Source organism: Ranitomeya imitator, chromosome 2 (genome assembly GCF_032444005.1).
Source record: "Ranitomeya imitator isolate aRanImi1 chromosome 2, aRanImi1.pri, whole genome shotgun sequence".
NCBI lineage: Eukaryota > Metazoa > Chordata > Amphibia > Anura > Dendrobatidae > Ranitomeya > Ranitomeya imitator.
This window is the reverse complement of record NC_091283.1, coordinates 285,840,300-285,858,175: the sequence shown is the minus strand read 5'-3', so window position 1 is coordinate 285,858,175 and position 17,876 is coordinate 285,840,300. Positions and strand designations below refer to the sequence as shown.

General features: G+C 43.8%; 1 protein-coding gene and 1 long non-coding RNA gene across 3 annotated transcripts in view; both read right to left on the bottom strand.

Annotated features, from left to right (window-relative positions):
- The window catches only part of LOC138663194 (zinc finger protein 345-like), a 306,522-nt gene that overhangs the window by 105,974 nt on the left and 182,672 nt on the right, over positions 1–17,876 (bottom strand). The window lies entirely within an intron of this gene.
- On the bottom strand, positions 8,149–9,826 carry LOC138667387 (uncharacterized). Its single transcript, XR_011318732.1, has 5 exons — positions 9,655–9,826; positions 8,985–9,049; positions 8,818–8,890; positions 8,549–8,607; positions 8,149–8,439 (listed from the first exon to the last, which is right to left on the bottom strand). It is a non-coding gene; the product is annotated as an uncharacterized lncRNA (long non-coding RNA).

Below are 17,876 nucleotides of genomic sequence, written 5' to 3'. Positions count from 1 at the left end.
CAGCTGCGGATGGAGTGGTTGTGCGACTGCGGTCTGTGGACGAGCTCTCGCTTCTGCAGGAGGACGAGGAGGAGGAGGAGGAGGAGGGGGTGCGAACGGCTACAGCCAACTGTTTCCTAGACCGTGGGCTAGGCAGAACTGTCCCAAACTTGCTGTCCCCTGTGGACCCTGAATCCACCACATTTACCCAGTGTGCCGTGATGGACACGTAACGTCCCTGGCCATGCCTACTGGTCCATGCATCTGTTGTCAGGTGCACCTTTGTGCTCACAGATTGCCTGAGTGCATGGACGATGCGCTCTTTAACATGCTGGTGGAGGGCTGGGATGGCTTTTCTGGAAAAAAAGTGTCGACTGGGTAGCTCGTAGCGTGGTACAGCGTAGTCCATCAGGTCTTTGAAAGCTTCGCTTTCAACTAACCGGTAGGGCATCATCTCTAACGAGATTAGTCTAGCTATGTGGGCGTTCAAACCCTGTGTACGCGGATGCGAGGCTAAGTACTTCCTTTTTCTAACCATAGTCTCATGTAGGGTGAGCTGGACTGGAGAGCTGGAGATCGTGGAACTAGCGGGGGTGCCGGTGGACATGGCAGACTGAGAGACGGTGGGAGATGGTATTGTTGCCGCCGGTGCCCTAGATGCAGTGTTTCCTACTACGAAACTGGAGATTCCCTGACCCTGACTGCTTTGGCCTGGCAAAGAAACCTGCACAGATACTGCAGGTGGTGCAGAAAATGGTGGCCCTACACTGCCGGAAGGGATGTTGCGTTGATGAGTAGCTTCATTGGCCGAGGGTGCTACAACCTTAAGGGACGTTTGGTAGTTAGTCCAAGCTTGCAAATGCATGGTGGTTAAATGTCTATGCATGCAACTTGTATTGAGACTTTTCAGATTCTGCCCTCTGCTTGAGGTAGTTGAACATTTTTGACAGATTACTTTGTGCTGATCAATTGGATGTTGTTTAAAAAAATGCCAGACTGCACTCTTTCTAGCATCGGATACCTTTTCAGGCATTGCAGACTGAGCTTTAACCGGATGGCCACGCTGTCCTCCAACAGGTTTTGACTTTGCCACGCGTTTTGGCCAAGATACGGGCCCGGCAGATGGAACCTGTTGCGATGTTGATGCCTGCTGCGGCCCCTCCTCCTCCGCTTCAGAACTGCTGCCGCCTGCACTCTGTTCCCCCAATGGCTGCCAATCGGGGTCAAGAACTGGGTAATCTATTACCTCTTCTTGTAGCTCGTGTGCAACTTCGTCTGTGTCACCGTGTCGGTCGGTGGTATAGCGTTCGTGATGGAGCAACATTGTCTCACCAGGGTCTGATTCTTGATCAGCACCCTGCGAGGGCAATGTTGTGGTCTGAGTCAAAGGACCAGCATAGTAGTCTGGCTGTGGCTGTGCATCAGTGCACTCCATGTCAGATTCAACTTGTAATGGGCATGGACTGTTAACTGCTTCACTTTCTAAGCCAGGGACGGTATGTGTAAAGAGCTCCATGGAGTAACCCGTTGTGTCGCCTGCTGCATTCTTCTCTGTTGTTGTTTTTGCTGAAGAGGACAAGGAAGCGACTTGTCCCTGACCGTGAACATCCACTAACGACGCGCTGCTTTTACTTTTACCAGTTTCACGAGAGGAGGCAAAAGAGCTAGAGGCTGAGTCAGCAAGATAAGCCAAAACTTGCTCTTGATGCTCCGGCTTTAAAAGCGGTTTTCCTACTCCCAGAAAAGGGAGGGTTCGAGGCCTTGTGTAGCCAGACGACGAACCTGGCTCCACAGCTCCAGACTTAGGTGCAATATTTTTTTTCCCACGACCACCTGATGCTCCACCACTACCACTACCCTCATTACCAGCTGACAATGAACGCCCCCGGCCACGACCTCTTCCACCAGACTTCCTCATTGTTTTAAAAACGTTACTAAACGAACGGTATTTGTTGCTGTCACACAACTTACACGGTGAGCTATAACTTCAGTATGATTTAGCTACCCCTTTACAGGTGGGTGAGACCACAACGAAAATCAGCCACAATGTTACACACTCTGTTGTTGTTGGCAACAAATGAGATGGCACACACGCAGGACTGTCACTGAAGCGCAAATGTAAAAATTTATCTCCCACTGATTTGTGTTTGTTTTTTTTAAAAGGGAGACTTCAGAAAAAAAAAAATTAAAAAAAAATTATTTTTTACAGAAGAATTTATAAAACAAATAAAATGTAATGATTGTTTCAGGGAGAATTTAGGAAAAAAAAAAAAAAAAAAAGGCTTTGTAGGGCCCACTGAGTGAGAGAGGACGCACACAGGAGTCAGGAGTGGCACACAAGCCCAGAGGCCAATATTAATCTCCCACCGATTGATTTAGTTATTTTTTTTGGTAGATTTTGGAACCCAAATCAAGCAAAAAAATTAATAGGCTTTCTATGGCCCACAATTGGGGAGAGAGAGAGAGATGGCACACCCAGGAGTCAAGACTGGCACACAAGCAGAAGGGGCAATATGAATCTCCCACAGATTTTTTTTTTTTTTTTTTTCAGGGAGACTTTAGAGAAAAAAAAATACAAAAAAAATGATTTTTTTCAGGAATAATTTAGAAACCAAAGAAAATAAAATGATTGTTTCAGGGAGAATTTAGAAAACAAATAAAACAAAAAATAGGCTTTCTAGGGCCCACTGAGTGACAGATGACGCACACAGGAGTCAGGAGTGGCACACAAGCCCAGAGGCCAATATTAATCTCCCACTGATTGATTTAGTGATTTTTTTTGGTAGATTTTGGAACCCAAATCAAGCAAAAAAATTATTAGGCTTTCTATGGCCCACAATTGGGGAGAGAGAGAGAGATGGCACACCCAGGAGTCAAGACTGGCACACAAGCAGAAGGGGCAATATGAATCTCCCACAGATTTTTTTTTTTTTTTTTTTTTTTTTTTCAGGGAGATTTGAGAGAAAAAAAAATACAAAAAAAAATGATTTTTTTCAGGAATAATTTAGAAACCAAAGAAAATAAAATGATTGTTTCAGGGAGAATTTAGAAAACAAATAAAACAAAAAATAGGCTTTCTAGGGCCCACTGAGTGACAGATGACGCACACAGGAGTCAGGAGTGGCACACAAGCCCAGAGGCCAATATTAATCTCCCACTGATTGATTTAGTGATTTTTTTTGGTAGATTTTGGAACCCAAATCAAGCAAAAAAATTATTAGGCTTTCTATGGCCCACAATTGGGGAGAGAGAGAGAGATGGCACACCCAGGAGTCAAGACTGGCACACAAGCAGAAGGGGCAATATGAATCTCCCACAGATTTTTTTTTTTTTCAGGGATACTTTAGAGAAAAAAAAATACAAAAAAAAATGATTTTTTTCAGGAATAATTTAGAAACCAAAGAAAATAAAATGATTTTTTCAGGGAGAATTTAGAAAACAAATAAAACAAAAAGGCTTTCTAGGGCCCACTGAGTGACAGATGACGCTCACAGGAGTCAGGAGTGGCACACAAGCCCAGAGGCCAATATTAATCTCCCACTGATTGATTTAGTGATTTTTTTTGGTAGATTTTGGAACCCAAATCAAGCAAAAAAATTAATAGGCTTTCTATGGCCCACTATTTGTGAGAGAGATGGCACGTTCAGGACTGGCACACAAGCCCAGAGGCCAATATTAATCTCCCATTTTTTTTTTTTTCCAGGGAAAATTTATAAACCCAATAAAAAAAATAATAATAAATAGGCTTTCTATGGCCCACTATCTGAGAGAGAGAGATGGCACGCTTAGGACTGGCACACAAGCCCAAAGGCCAATATTAATCTCCCACTGATTGATTGATTTTTTCAGGTAGAATTATGAACCCAAATCAACCAAAAAAATAAATAGGCTTTCTATGGCCCACTATTTGTGAGAGAGATGGCACGCTCAGGACTGGCACACAAGCTCAGAGGCCAATATTAATCTCCCACTTTCTTTTTTTTTCCAGGGAAAATTTATAAACCCAATAAAATAATAAAAAAATAGGCTTTCTATGGCCCACTATCTGAGAGAGAGAGAGATGGCACGCTTAGGACTGGCACACAAGCCCAAAGGCCAATATTAATCTCCCACTGATTGATTTAATGATTTTTTCAGGTAGAATTTAGAACCCAAATCAAGCAAAAAAATTAATAGGCTTTCTATGGCCCACTGAGTGAGAGATGGCACACACAGGAGTAAGGAGTGGCACACAAGCCCTGAGGCCAATATTTTTCTCCCACTGATTGATTGATTGATTTTTTCAGGTAGAATTATGAACCCAAATCAACCAAAAAAATAAATAGGCTTTCTATGGCCCACTATTTGTGAGAGAGATGGCACGCTCAGGACTGGCACACAAGCCCAGAGGCCAATATTAATCTCGCATTTATTTTTTTTCCAGGGAAAATTTATAAACCCAATAAAAAAAATAATAATAAATAGGCTTTCTATGGCCCACTATCTGAGAGAGAGAGATGGCACGCTTAGGACTGGCACACAAGCCCAAAGGCCAATATTAATCTCCCACTGATTGATTGATTGATTTTTTCAGGTAGAATTATGAACCCAAATCAACCAAAAAAATAAATAGGCTTTCTATGGCCCACTATTTGTGAGAGAGATGGCACGCTCAGGACTGGCACACAAGCCCAGAGGCCAATATTAATCTCCCACTTTTTTTTTTTCCAGGGAAAATTTATAAACCCAATAAAATAATAAAAAAATAGGCTTTCTATGGCCCACTATCTGAGAGAGAGAGAGATGGCACGCTTAGGACTGGCACACAAGCCCAAAGGCCAATATTAATCTCCCACTGATTGATTTATTGATTTTTTCAGGTAGAATTTAGAACCCAAATCAAGCAAAAAAATTAATAGGCTTTCTATGGCCCACTGAGTGAGAGATGGCACACACAGGAGTAAGGAGTGGCACACAAGCCCTGAGGCCAATATTTTTCTCCCACTGATTGATGTTGTGATTTTTTCTGGTAGATTTTGGAACCCAAATCAAGCAAAAAAATAAATAGGCTTTCTATGGCCCACTGAGTGAGAGATGACACAGACAGGGATGGCACTCTAGCAGAAATGTCAATCTTAATCTCCCACAAAAAAAAAAAAAAAAAAAAAGGAACTGTCCTTCAATTACTATCTCCCTGCAGTAATCTCAGCCAGGTATGGCAGGCAGCAATAAGGAGTGGACTGATGCACAAATTAAATAAAAAGTGTGGACAAACAAACAAGATAGCTGTGCAGAAAGGAAGGAACAAGAGGATTTGTGCTTTGAAAAAAGCAGTTGGTTTGCACAGCGGCGTACACACAGCAATGCAGCTATCAGGGAGCCTTCTAGGGCAGCCCAATGAGCTACAGCGCTGAGGAAAAAAAAAAAAAAAAAAGGAGCTTCCACTGTCCCTGCACACCGAAGGTGGTGTTGGGCAGTGGAAATCGCTACAGCACAAGCGGTTTTGTGGTTAATGGACCCTGCCTAACGCTATCCCTGCTTCTGACGAAGCGGCAGCAACCTCTCCCTAAGCTCAGATCAGCAGCAGTAAGATGGCGGTCGGCGGGAACGCCCCTTTATAGCCCCTGTGACGCCGTGGACAGCAAGCCAATCACTGCAATGCCCTTCTCTAAGATGGTGGGGACCAGGACCTATGTCATCACGCTGCCCACACTCTGCGTTTACCTTCATTGGCTGAGAAATGGCGCTTTTCGCGTCATTGAAACGCGACTTTGGCGTGAAAGTCGCGTACCGCATGGCCGACCACGCACAGGGGTCGGATCGGGTTTCATGAAACTCGACTTCGCCAAAAGTCGGCGACTTTTGAAAATGTTCGACCCGTTTCGCTCAACCCTAGTCACTACTTCCCTTCTGAGCCCTGACGTGCGTCCAATCAGTGGTTTGCCCCACATATGGGGTATCAGCGTACTCAGGACAAACTGGACAACAACTTTTGGGGTCCAATTTCTCCTGTTACTCTTGTGAAAATAAAAAATTGCAGGCTAAAAAATAATTTTTGAGGAAAGAAAAATTATTTTTTATTTTCACGGCTCTGCGTTATAAACTTCTGTGAAGCACTTGGGGGTTTAAAGTGGTCACCGCACATCCAACTTAGTTCCATGGGAGGTCTAGTTTCCAAAATTTTTCATTTTTACGGATCAATTTGTGAAGCACCTGGGGGTTTAAAGTGCTCACTATGCATCTAGATAAGTTCCTTGGGGCGTCTAGTTTCCAAAATGGGGTCACATGTGGAGGAGCTCCAATGTTTAGGCACACAGGGGCTCTCCAAACGTGACATGGTGTCAAATGGCGCTTCCCTTCCGAGCCCTGCCGTGTGCCCAAACAGTGGTTTACCCACACATGTGAGGTATCAGTGTACTCAGGAGAAATTGCCCAATAAATTTTAGGATCCATTTTATCCTGTTGCCCATGTGGAAATGAACAAATTGAGGCTAAATGAATTTTTTTGTGAAAAAAAAGTACTTTTTCATTTTTCGGATCAATTTGTGAAGCACCTGGGTGTTCAAAGTGCTCACTATGCATCCAGACAAGTTCCTTGGGGGGGGTATAGTTTCCAAAATGGGGTCACATGTGGGGGAGCTCCAATGTTTAGGCACACAGGGGCTCTCCAAGCGCGACATGTTGTCCGCTAATGATTGGAGCTAATTTTTCATTCAAAAGTCAAATGGCGCTCCTTCCCTTCTGAGTCTTGCCGTGTGCACAAACAGTGGTTTGTGACCACATATGAGGTATCGGTGTACTCAGGAGAAATTGCCCAACACATTTTAGGATCCATTTTATCCTGTTGCCTATGTGAAAATGAAAAAATTGAGGCTAAAAGAAATTTTTTGTGAAAAAAAAGTACTTTTTCATTTTTCAGATCAATTTGTGAAGCACCTGGGAGTTCAAAGTTCAAAGTGCTCACTATGCATCTAGATAAGTTCATTGGGGGGTCTAGTTTTCAAAATGGGGTCACATGTGGGGGAGCTCCAATGTTTAGGCACACAGGGGCTCTCCAAACGCGACATAGTGTCCGCTAAAGATTGGAGCCAATTTTTCATTGAAAAAGTCAAATGGCGCTCCTTCCGAGCCCTGTCGTGCGCCCAGACAGTGGTTCCCCCCCCACATATGAGGTATCCGCGTACTCAGGACAAATTGTACAATAACGTTTGGGGTCCAATTTCTCTTTTTACCCTTGGGAAAATAAAAAAATTGTTGCTAAAACATCATTTTTGTGACTAAAAAGTTAAATGTTCATTTTCTCCTTCCATGTTGCTTCTGCTGCTGTGAAGTACCTGAAGGGTTAATAAACTTCTTGAATGTGGTTTTGAGTACCTTGAGGGGTGCAGTTTTTAGAATGATGTCACTTTTGGGTATTTTCAGCCATGCAGACCCCTCAAACTGACTTCAAATGTGAGGTGGTCCCTAAAAAAAATGGTTTTGTAAATTTCGTTGTAAAAATGAGAAATCGTTGGTCAAATTTTAACCCTTATAACTTCCTAGCAAAAAAAAATTTTGGTTCCAAAATTGTGCTGATGTAAAGTAGACATGTGGGAAATGTTATTTATTAACTATTTTGTGTCACATAACTCTCTCGTTTAACAGAATAAAAATTCAAAATTTAAAAATTGCTAAATTTTCAAAATTTTAGCCAAATTTTAATTTTTTTCACAAATAAACGCAAAAATTATTGACCTAAGTTTACCACTAACATGAAGCTCAATATCTCACGAAAAAACAATCTCAGAACCGTTAGGATCCGTTGAAGCGTTCCCGAGTTATTACCTCATAAAGGGACACTGGTCAGAATTGCAAAAAACGTCCAGGTCATTAAGGTCAAAATAGGCTGGGTCATGAAGGGGTTAAATAATATGAGTGCCTGATTCATTAAGGAGCCTTTCTACAGCTAGTATTCCTTTTTCGTGTGTAATGGACGTGTATAGGCTATTAACGTCCCAGGTAACTACATTTTTTAGGGACGACAAGTAATATTGTACCAAATTCGAACATATTTTAAATAAATATGTAGTAATAGAGGACACGGCACTCAAGGTTTGTAGGAGGTGCACAAGTTAGGTATCCAACCCATCAATCATAAATAATAAATTACTTGGTACTCAAGAGATAGTTTTTGCAAGATAAGACGTGAACAATTTGTTTATTAGGTGCATCCAGTTCCACATATAAACGTTTTCGGTCTAATCATAAGACCTTCATCAGAAATGGTTATTGAGTACTGTAATACATGCGTAGAAAAACACAAAGAAAAGTTTTAGAAAATGATGCACAGAGTAAATTCAAATCTAGTACATATTGCTCAATGGAAAAATAATAAATAAATAGACATCACTTGTTACATAATAAACAGAAAACAGTGGCGGTCTAAACGGATCCGGCCTGGTGCTCCGTGAGTTGTGAGCTTCGTAGAAGAGATGCTAAAGACTGTAAACGTGTATAGGAATGATAATAAGAAAGAGAAGAAAAGGAGAATATCATGTCCTGCTGAAGAACCGGGCGAGTGGATTGCGGATTGACCACCCCTAAAGGATACAGAGAGTGCGGTGACCTTCATGACTAGTGGTCGATGGGCTAAGGTGCAAAGTGAGCAGCCTAAAATATAAAAACACGAGAATGTAAACAATACATAAATGTCATTGTGCAGGGATAGTGCAATATGTCTGGGCAAAAAGCCCCGTGGGACCTAGACGGCATGAGAATCAGTCCTGAAGTGTGACCACCTAGAGCCTGCAAGCATTGATCAAGGAATAGCCAGTAAAATCCTCAGAACAAATAGTCTAAGAGAGTCCCAAAAATAGCTACCTGGATGATGTAGACAATCTGACAGGGCCCATAAGGTGCCAGCATCAGAGCAGTCCTGGGAGAGGGAGGGCGCCTAGGGAGAACAGGGAGAGACAGAGGAACACCTTGCCAAATGCTGTCTATGTGGCCCTGTGTAGGAAAAACCCCCATATAATAGTCACTGTTACCTGTAAGCCTGAGGGTATAGGAGGCGAGCACTGTGGGAAGCGAACTAATCGCAGGAGCAGGAGCGCTGTGGAATAAAAGCAGGTAATGGGTGACTAAGTAACTGGGCCGAGGAGAATGCAGAGAAAAGGCGAGCGCCGCTGGACTGGGGGGCTGAACGTACCTGTAACGCCGGAGGACGCCGGCACCGTGCTATAGAGGCTGCGAGACTCCCAGGGCTGGTGTCAGGCGGCGGCACTTCCGGGTTTAAGTGCGCGCCGCCCGGCGATCACCTGACCCGTCGCGTCATAGGAGACACATGACCGGGTCGGCTGCGCGTGCGCAGAAGGGATAAGACGTTTAAGGGCTGAAAGGCGCCTGCGCATAAAGAACCAGTACCAGGACCTAATGAGAAAGCTGGTGGCGGCCGTATGCAGGGAGGGGAGAGGGGGGGGCGTAACCCCGAGCAAAATCAAAACGCAGATGGACCGCTGGGAGCAAGAGAGGCTGAACGTTGATACTGGAGCGGGGTGCAGGCCAAGTAAAGGGGCACTCTATAGGAAAAACAACCTGATAGAGAGAGGGGGGGAGTCTGAAATCAGAGCAAGACCCTATAAGGTGGTCACATGCAGGTGATATAGAGACCAAGCTAGCATTCTATATCTAGAACGGCATAGTGTATGGATACTGTACCATATGGGGTGGGACCAGTGCTCGGTGCGCAGGACGTGATTAGCGGTTCTGTGAAGAGAAGTAAAACAAAAGACAATTAAAAACACGACTTAATCAATCAAATAAGGTCAACACATTCCATGGTTGTGCTCACTCTTCATACAATGCAAAACAAGGGATTACAAAAAAGCTGAAACATCGTAATCTCTATTTAATCCCTTTGGTTCTAGGGTCTGAAGTGTATAGATCCAATAAGCTTCCCTTCTTTGAAGCATTCTGGTACGGTTTTGTCCCCTTCTAGGGATGTCCACCTGTTCTAGAACCTGGAACCGGAGTTGGGCAATGCTGTGATTTTTTATGGCAAAATGGTGTGGAAGGGGGAGATGTGTCTTGTTACATCGGATGGTGGATTTATGTTGGGCCACCCTGTCCCTCACTGCTTGCGTGGTCTCGCCTACGTAGGCTAGACCGCATGGGCATTTGATAAGATATACCACAAATGTGGACTCAGAGGTGTAGAAACCTTTTATGGGAATGGCCTTACCAGTTTGTGGGTGAAACAGAGGAACCCTTTTGTACATTACTGCACTGTAGACAATTGAGGCAGGGGAAAGTACCACGTTTCTGGGTTTGAAGAAAAGTTTGTTTTGGGACCACTAAGCCTGAGCCAATATCTGCCTTGACCAACCTGTCCTTGAGGTTCCTAGCACGCTTGAAGCATGGTAGGAACGGTGCTTTGAATTCTGGAACTGTCGGGTAGCTTTTGGATAAGATATTCCAATGTCTCCTAATGGTGGAATGTACTAGGCCCGAAAATGGATGAAAGGTAGACACAAAGGGGATTCTCTTTTGATTGTCCTTGGGTTTGCTGTGTGATAGGTCCTGCTTGGCATCTGTCAATACCCCCTGGGGGTAACCCCTATCAGTGAATTTTTGTTCCATTTCTATGAGTCGTTTTTTTTATATCCACATCGGAGACAATCCTGTCTACCCTGTGAAACTGTGACTTGGGGATGGATCTCTTGATGGAGGGTGGGTGGTAGCTGGAAAAATGCAATAGGCCATTACGATCAGTAGGTTTTGTAAATAAATCGATACCCAACCGACCCTCCCTCTCCTTGTATACCAGGGTGTCCAGAAAACTAATTTTGTGCGTGTCATGTTGTAAGGTGAATTTGAGTTCAGGCCAGATGCTGTTGATGTGTTGGTCAAAAGGCAAGAGTGACTCAATGGGGCCATCCCAGACGCAAAATATATAATCGATATATCTCCGCCAAACCCTGCAATGAGCCGTAAACAAGGGGTGATTGTACACAAAGTCACTCTCAAAAGCCGCCATGTATGCTATAGCGTAAGGGGGCGCTACGTTCGCGCCCATGGCTGTACCTTGTTGTTGGGCATAGAAAGTGTCCTGAAACATGAAGTAATTTTCTTTGAGTACTATGCCCAAAAGATCGGCACAGAAGTGACGAATTTTGATGTCCACTCTGTTCTCACTCAGAAGTCTATCTGTGGCTGCTAGGCCCTTCTCATGTATTATTGAAGTATACAAACTGTTGACGTCCCAGGTGATAAGCAGGGAAGAAGGAGCTAAGGGGCCCAGTGATTTAATGATTTGAATAAAGTTACTAGTATCCAGTAGGAAGGAGCGGGTGGTCTTAACCAATGGGGTTAGAATTTTTTCCAGTACCATAGACAGAGGTGACAGGACTGAATCGGTCAGAGACACGATGGGACGACCAGGTGGTTTGACTAATCTCTTATGTATCTTTGGTAAAATATAAAATATGGGAGTGATGGGATCCCTTTTGATGAGGAAATCCCTCATCTTACTATCGATAGTGCCCGCCTGGAAGTGAAATTCCACAATGGGTGCAATTTTTTGGACTATCTGATTCAAAGGATTGTGTGGTATTATCCTGTATACTGTAGTGTCCCCCAATTGCCTAAACACTTCCTCTAGGTAATCAGCTCTGTCCATGACCACCGTTGCCCCGCCCTTATCTGCTGGTTTAAATATCAAAGATTTATCCGACGACAGATGCTCCAGTGCAATTCTCTCTTGGTATGAGAGATTAGTGTGAAAATGGAACTTTCCCCGGTCCATCTCCCGAGTTAATGTGTGAATGTCTCTCTCAACAAGGGAAACAAAAGTTTCCACCGGTGGGTTTGACCGAGGTGGCATGTAGGAGCTATGGGTCCGTAGCCCCAGATGGCGGAGTTTAAGTAGGGTCTTGTCCTGTCTTGAAGGATTCAAGGCAGGAGGTTGCTCCGAGAAATGGACACGTAGTCTGAGATTACGGTAGAACCTCTGTAGATCCATGCTGAGTTCAAAGGAGTTGAACTTATACATAGGGCAAAAGGACAAGCCCTTTTGAAGAATGGACAATTGATGAACGTCCAAGTTTTTTGAGGAAACCCGGGGAACCCAGAAACCAGATGGCAACACGCTCGCAGGTAAGGACCTCCCACTGGTAGTGAACATTTCCTCAAAAAACTTGGACGTTCATCAATTGTCCATTCTTCAAAAGGGCTTGTCCTTTTGCCCTATGTATAAGTTCAACTCCTTTGAACTCAGCATCAGAGTATAACAGTGGCGGGACCCCCATCGTTCCTTCAGACGTCAGACCTCCCTAAGTTCCTCCGGCTCGGCCGGCAGCAGACCTGGTACCTCAAATACCTACGCTTCCATCAATTTTTTAGGGAACAGCTGGGGACGATCAAAAGGAAGACGAGGCGGAGGGCCAATGTCGCAGGAGACTTCAGAAGTCACATGTCAACTAGATCACAGGTACATAACCCCCACTGGTGATCGACATTTCCTCCAAATCAATGAGCACTTCACAACTGACTTTACTTCAGAAAGGTTTATCTTTCTGCACCACATATAAGTTCAACTCTTTTGAGCTTAACATGGATCTGCAGAGGTTTTTCCGTAACCTCCATTTACGTGTCCATTTCTCCACTCAGCCACCATCAGTGGACCCTCCTCCACAGATGGGTCATTCTCTTCTTGGTCTCCAGGGTTTGGGTCTTCGTACCCCAAGCTCCTTTATGCCTCCTAAAAATAGTCCACCTATTGAGACTTTCATCTCTTTGGTGGAAAGGGACATTGATGCTTTTCATTGGGATATACATCTTGGTAAATTCCATTTAAACACACTAACCTGTCATCATCAGAAAAATTGGCCTTAGAGCAGTTATCTTCTGACAAAACACTTGTGGTTAAACCAGCCGATAAAGGTGGGGCTATAGTGATTATGGATAGGACGGATTATCTGGAAGAGGACTACAGACAACTTAATGACTCTAAGGTAACATAGTAACATAGTAACATAGTTAGTAAGGCCGAAAAAAGACATTTGTCCATCCAGTTCAGCCTATATTCCATCATAATAAATACCCAGATCTACGTCCTTCTACAGAACCTAATAATTGTATGATACAATATTGTTCTGCTCCAGGAAGACATCCAGGCCTCTCTTGAACCCCTCGACTGAGTTCGCCATCACCACCTCCTCAGGCAAGCAATTCCAGATTCTCACTGCCCTAACAGTAAAGAATCCTCTTCTATGTTGGTGGAAAAACCTTCTCTCCTCCAGACGCAAAGAATGCCCCCTTGTGCCCGTCACCTTCCTTGGTATAAACAGATCCTCAGCGAGATATTTGTATTGTCCCCTTATATACTTATACATGGTTATTAGATCGCCCCTCAGTCGTCTTTTTTCTAGACTAAATAATCCTAATTTCGCTAATCTATCTGGGTATTGTAGTTCTCCCATCCCCTTTACTAATTTTGTTGCCCTCCTTTGTACTCTCTCTAGTTCCATTATATCCTTCCTGAGCACCGGTGCCCAAAACTGGACACAGTACTCCATGTGCGGTCTAACTAGGGATTTGTACAGAGGCAGTATAATGCTCTCATCATGTGTATCCAGACCTCTTTTAATGCACCCCATGATCCTGTTTGCCTTGGCAGCTGCTGCCTGGCACTGGCTGCTCCAGGTAAGTTTATCATTAACTAGGATCCCCAAGTCCTTCTCCCTGTCAGATTTACCCAGTGGTTTCCCGTTCAGTGTGTAATGGTGACATTGATTCCTTCTTCCCATGTGTATAACCTTACATTTATCATTGTTAAACCTCATCTGCCACCTTTCAGCCCAAGTTTCCAACTTATCCAGATCCATCTGTAGCAGAATACTATCTTCTCTTGTATTAACTGCTTTACATAGTTTTGTATCATCTGCAAATATCGATATTTTACTGTGTAAACCTTCTACCAGATCATTAATGAATATGTTGAAGAGAACAGGTCCCAATACTGACCCCTGCGGTACCCCACTGGTCACAGCGACCCAGTTAGAGACTATACCATTTATAACCACCCTCTGCTTTCTATCACTAAGCCAGTTACTAACCCATTTACACACATTTTCCCCCAGACCAAGCATTCTCATTTTGTGTACCAACCTCTTGTGCGGCACGGTATCAAACGCTTTGGAAAAATCGAGATATACCACGTCCAATGACTCACCGTGGTCCAGCCTATAGCTTACCTCTTCATAAAAACTGATTAGATTGGTTTGACAGGAGCGATTTCTCATAAACCCATGCTGATATGGAGTTAAACAGTTATTCTCATTGAGATAATCCAGAATAACATCCCTCAGAAACCCTTCAAATATTTTACCAACAATAGAGGTTAGACTTACTGGCCTATAATTTCCAGGTTCACTTTTAGAGCCCTTTTTGAATATTGGCACCACATTTGCTATGCGCCAATCCTGCGGAACAGACCCTGTCGCTATAGAGTCCCTAAAAATAAGAAATAATGGTTTATCTATTACATTACTTAGTTCTCTTAGTACTCGTGGGTGTATGCCATCCGGACCCGGAGATTTATCTATTTTAATCTTATTTAGCCGATTTCGCACCTCTTCTTGGGTTAGATTGGTGACCCTTAATATAGGGTTTTCATTGTTTCTTGGGATTTCACCTAGCATTTCATTTTCCACCGTGAATACCGTGGAGAAGAAGGTGTTTAATATGTTAGCTTTTTCCTCGTCATCTACAACCATTCTTTCCTCACTATTTTTTAAGGGGCCTACATTTTCAGTTTTTATTCTTTTACTATTGATATAGTTGAAGAACAGTTTGGGATTAGTTTTACTCTCCTTAGCAATGTGCTTCTCTGTTTCCTTTTTGGCAGCTTTAATTAGTTTTTTAGATAAAGTATTTTTCTCCCTATAGTTTTTTAGAGCTTCAATGGTGCCATCCTGCTTTAGTAGTGCAAATGCTTTCTTTTTACTGTTAATTGCCTGTCTTACTTCTTTGTTTAGCCACATTGGGTTTTTCCTATTTCTAGTCCTTTTATTCCCACAAGGTATAAACCGCTTACACTGCCTATTTAGGATGTTCTTAAACATTTCCCATTTATTATCTGTATTCTTATTTCTGAGGATATTGTCCCAGTCTACCAGATTAAGGGCATCTCTAAGCTGTTCAAACTTTGCCTTCCTAAAGTTCAATGTTTTTGTGACTCCCTGACAAGTCCCCCTAGTGAAAGACAGGTGAAACTGCACAATATTGTGGTCGCTATTTCCTAGATGCCCGACCACCTGCAGATTTGTTATTCTGTCAGGTCTATTAGATAGTATTAGGTCTAAAAGTGCTGCTCCTCTGGTTGGATTCTGCACCAATTGTGAAAGATAATTTTTCTTGGTTATTAGCAGAAACCTGTTGCCTTTATGGGTTTCACAGGTTTCTGTTTCCCAGTTAATATCCGGGTAGTTAAAGTCCCCCATAACCAGGACCTCATTATGGGTTGCAGCTTCATCTATCTGCTTTAGAAGTAGACTTTCCATGCTTTCTGTTATATTTGGGGGTTTGTAACAGACCCCAATGAGAATTTTGTTACCATTTTTCCCTCCATGAATTTCAACCCATATGGACTCGACATCCTCATTCCCTTCGCTAATATCCTCCCTTAAAGTGGACTTTAGACAAGACTTTACATAGAGACAAACCCCTCCTCCTCTCCGATTTTTACGATCCTTTCTAAACAGACTGTAACCCTGTAAGTTAACTGCCCAGTCATAGCTTTCATCTAACCATGTCTCGGTTATTCCCACTATGTCAAAGTTACCTGTAGATATTTCTGCTTCTAGTTCTTCCATCTTGTTTGTCAGGCTTCTGGCGTTTGCGAGCATGCAGTTTAGAGGATTTTGTTTTGTTCCAATCTCCTCGCTGTGGATTGTTTTAGAAATGTTCTTACCTCCCTTCTGAGTATGTTTTCCTGGGTCGTCTTTGTTCGAGTCTAATGTTTTTCTTCCCGTCCCCTCTTCTTCTAGTTTAACGCCCTCCTGATGAGTGTAGCGAGTCTTCTGGCGAATGTGTGTTTCCCAGGTTTGTTGAGGTGTAGTCCATCTCTGGCGAGGAGTCCATCATACCAGTAATTCACACCGTGGTCCAGGAATCCAAATCCTTGTTGTCTGCACCATCGTCTTAGCCAGTTGTTTGCATCAAGGATCCTGTTCCATCTCCTGGTGCCATGCCCGTCTACTGGAAGGATAGAAGAAAAAACTACCTGTGCATCCAGTTCCTTTACTTTCTTCCCCAACTCTTCAAAGTCCTTGCAGATTGTCGGTAGGTCCTTCCTTGCCGTGTCATTGGTGCCAACATGTATCAGAAGAAATGGGTGGACGTCCTTGGAGCTGAAGAGCTTTGGTATCCTATCGGTCACATCCTTGATCATCGCACCTGGAAGGCAGCATACTTCTCTTGCAGTTATGTCCGGTCTGCAGATGGCTGCTTCGGTGCCTCTCAGTAGTGAGTCTCCCACCACCACCACTCTTCGTTGCTTCTTGGCTGTACTTTTTGCTGTCACTTGTTGCTGTGTGCCCTTTTCTTTTTTGCTTGCTGGTATTGCTTCATCCTTAGGTGTGCCATCTTCATCCTCTACAAAGATTTGATATCGGTTCTTCAGTTGTGTGGTTGGTGATTTCTCCATGGTCTTCTTGCTTCTTTTGGTCACATGCTTCCACTCATCTGCTTTTGGAGGTTCTCTGACACTTTTTGCACCTTCTGTGACCAGTAGAGATGCTTCTGTTCTGTCTAGAAAGTCTTCATTCTCTTTGATGAGTTTCAAAGTTGCTATTCTTTCTTCCAGACCCCGCACCTTTTCTTCTAAAAGGGCCACTAGTCTACACTTCTGACAGGTGAAATTGGATTCTTCTTCTGGTCGATCTGTGAACATGTAGCACATGCTGCAGCTCACCATGTAGGTTGTCACATCTGCCATGTTGCTCCTAGATCCTGCTGACTTGCTGTGTGTTTTCCTTCTTGTGTAATCTACTCAGCCAAGCTCTCTTGCAATAATGTCCTACAGGCAAAAATTCTGATGCTTTCGAAGCAGCTGGTCCCGGCTGTACCCAACGATCTTCTAGCTTAGGGAGACTTCGCTTCTCCCAGAAGGCACCTGGAATATGCAAATTAGCCTCCTGAAGCTTGAATCCCTGGTTTGGTGATGCTTTCGAAGCAGCTGGTCCCGGCTGTACCCAACGATCTTCTAGCTTAGGGAGACTTCGCTTCTCCCAGAAGGCACCTGGAATATGCAAATTAGCCTCCTGAAGCTTGAATCCCTGGTTTGGTGATGCTTTCGAAGCAGCTGGTCCCGGCTGTACCCAACGATCTTCTAGCTTAGGGAGACTTCGCTTCTCCCAGAAGGCACCTGGAATATGCAAATTAGCCTCCTGAAGCTTGAATCCCTGGTTTGGTGATGCTTTCGAAGCAGCTGGTCCCGGCTGTACCCAACGATCTTCTAGCTTAGGGAGACTTCGCTTCTCCCAGAAGGCACCTGGAATATGCAAATTAGCCTCCTGAAGCTTGAATCATATAGTGTATAGAGTCATACCACATAACCCTCTTAACGTTATTGCCCACAAAATCAAGACCCTTCTTGAGTTCCATGAACAGGAGGGCACTGTTATGGCCGGCAATCAGGCAACACAGTGTGCAGTAATCAGCGCACATACAGAGATCTGGCAATAACCAAAAACAATAGGACGAGCTCTGAGACGTGGAATCTCTGTAGACTGCAGTACCTGATCTATCCTCACACAACTATAAGCAGCAGTGGATTGCGCCTATCACTACCTATGCAACTCGGCACTGCCTGAGGAGCTGACTAGCCTGAAGATAGAAATACAAGCCTGACTTACCTCAGAGAAATACCCCAAAGGAAT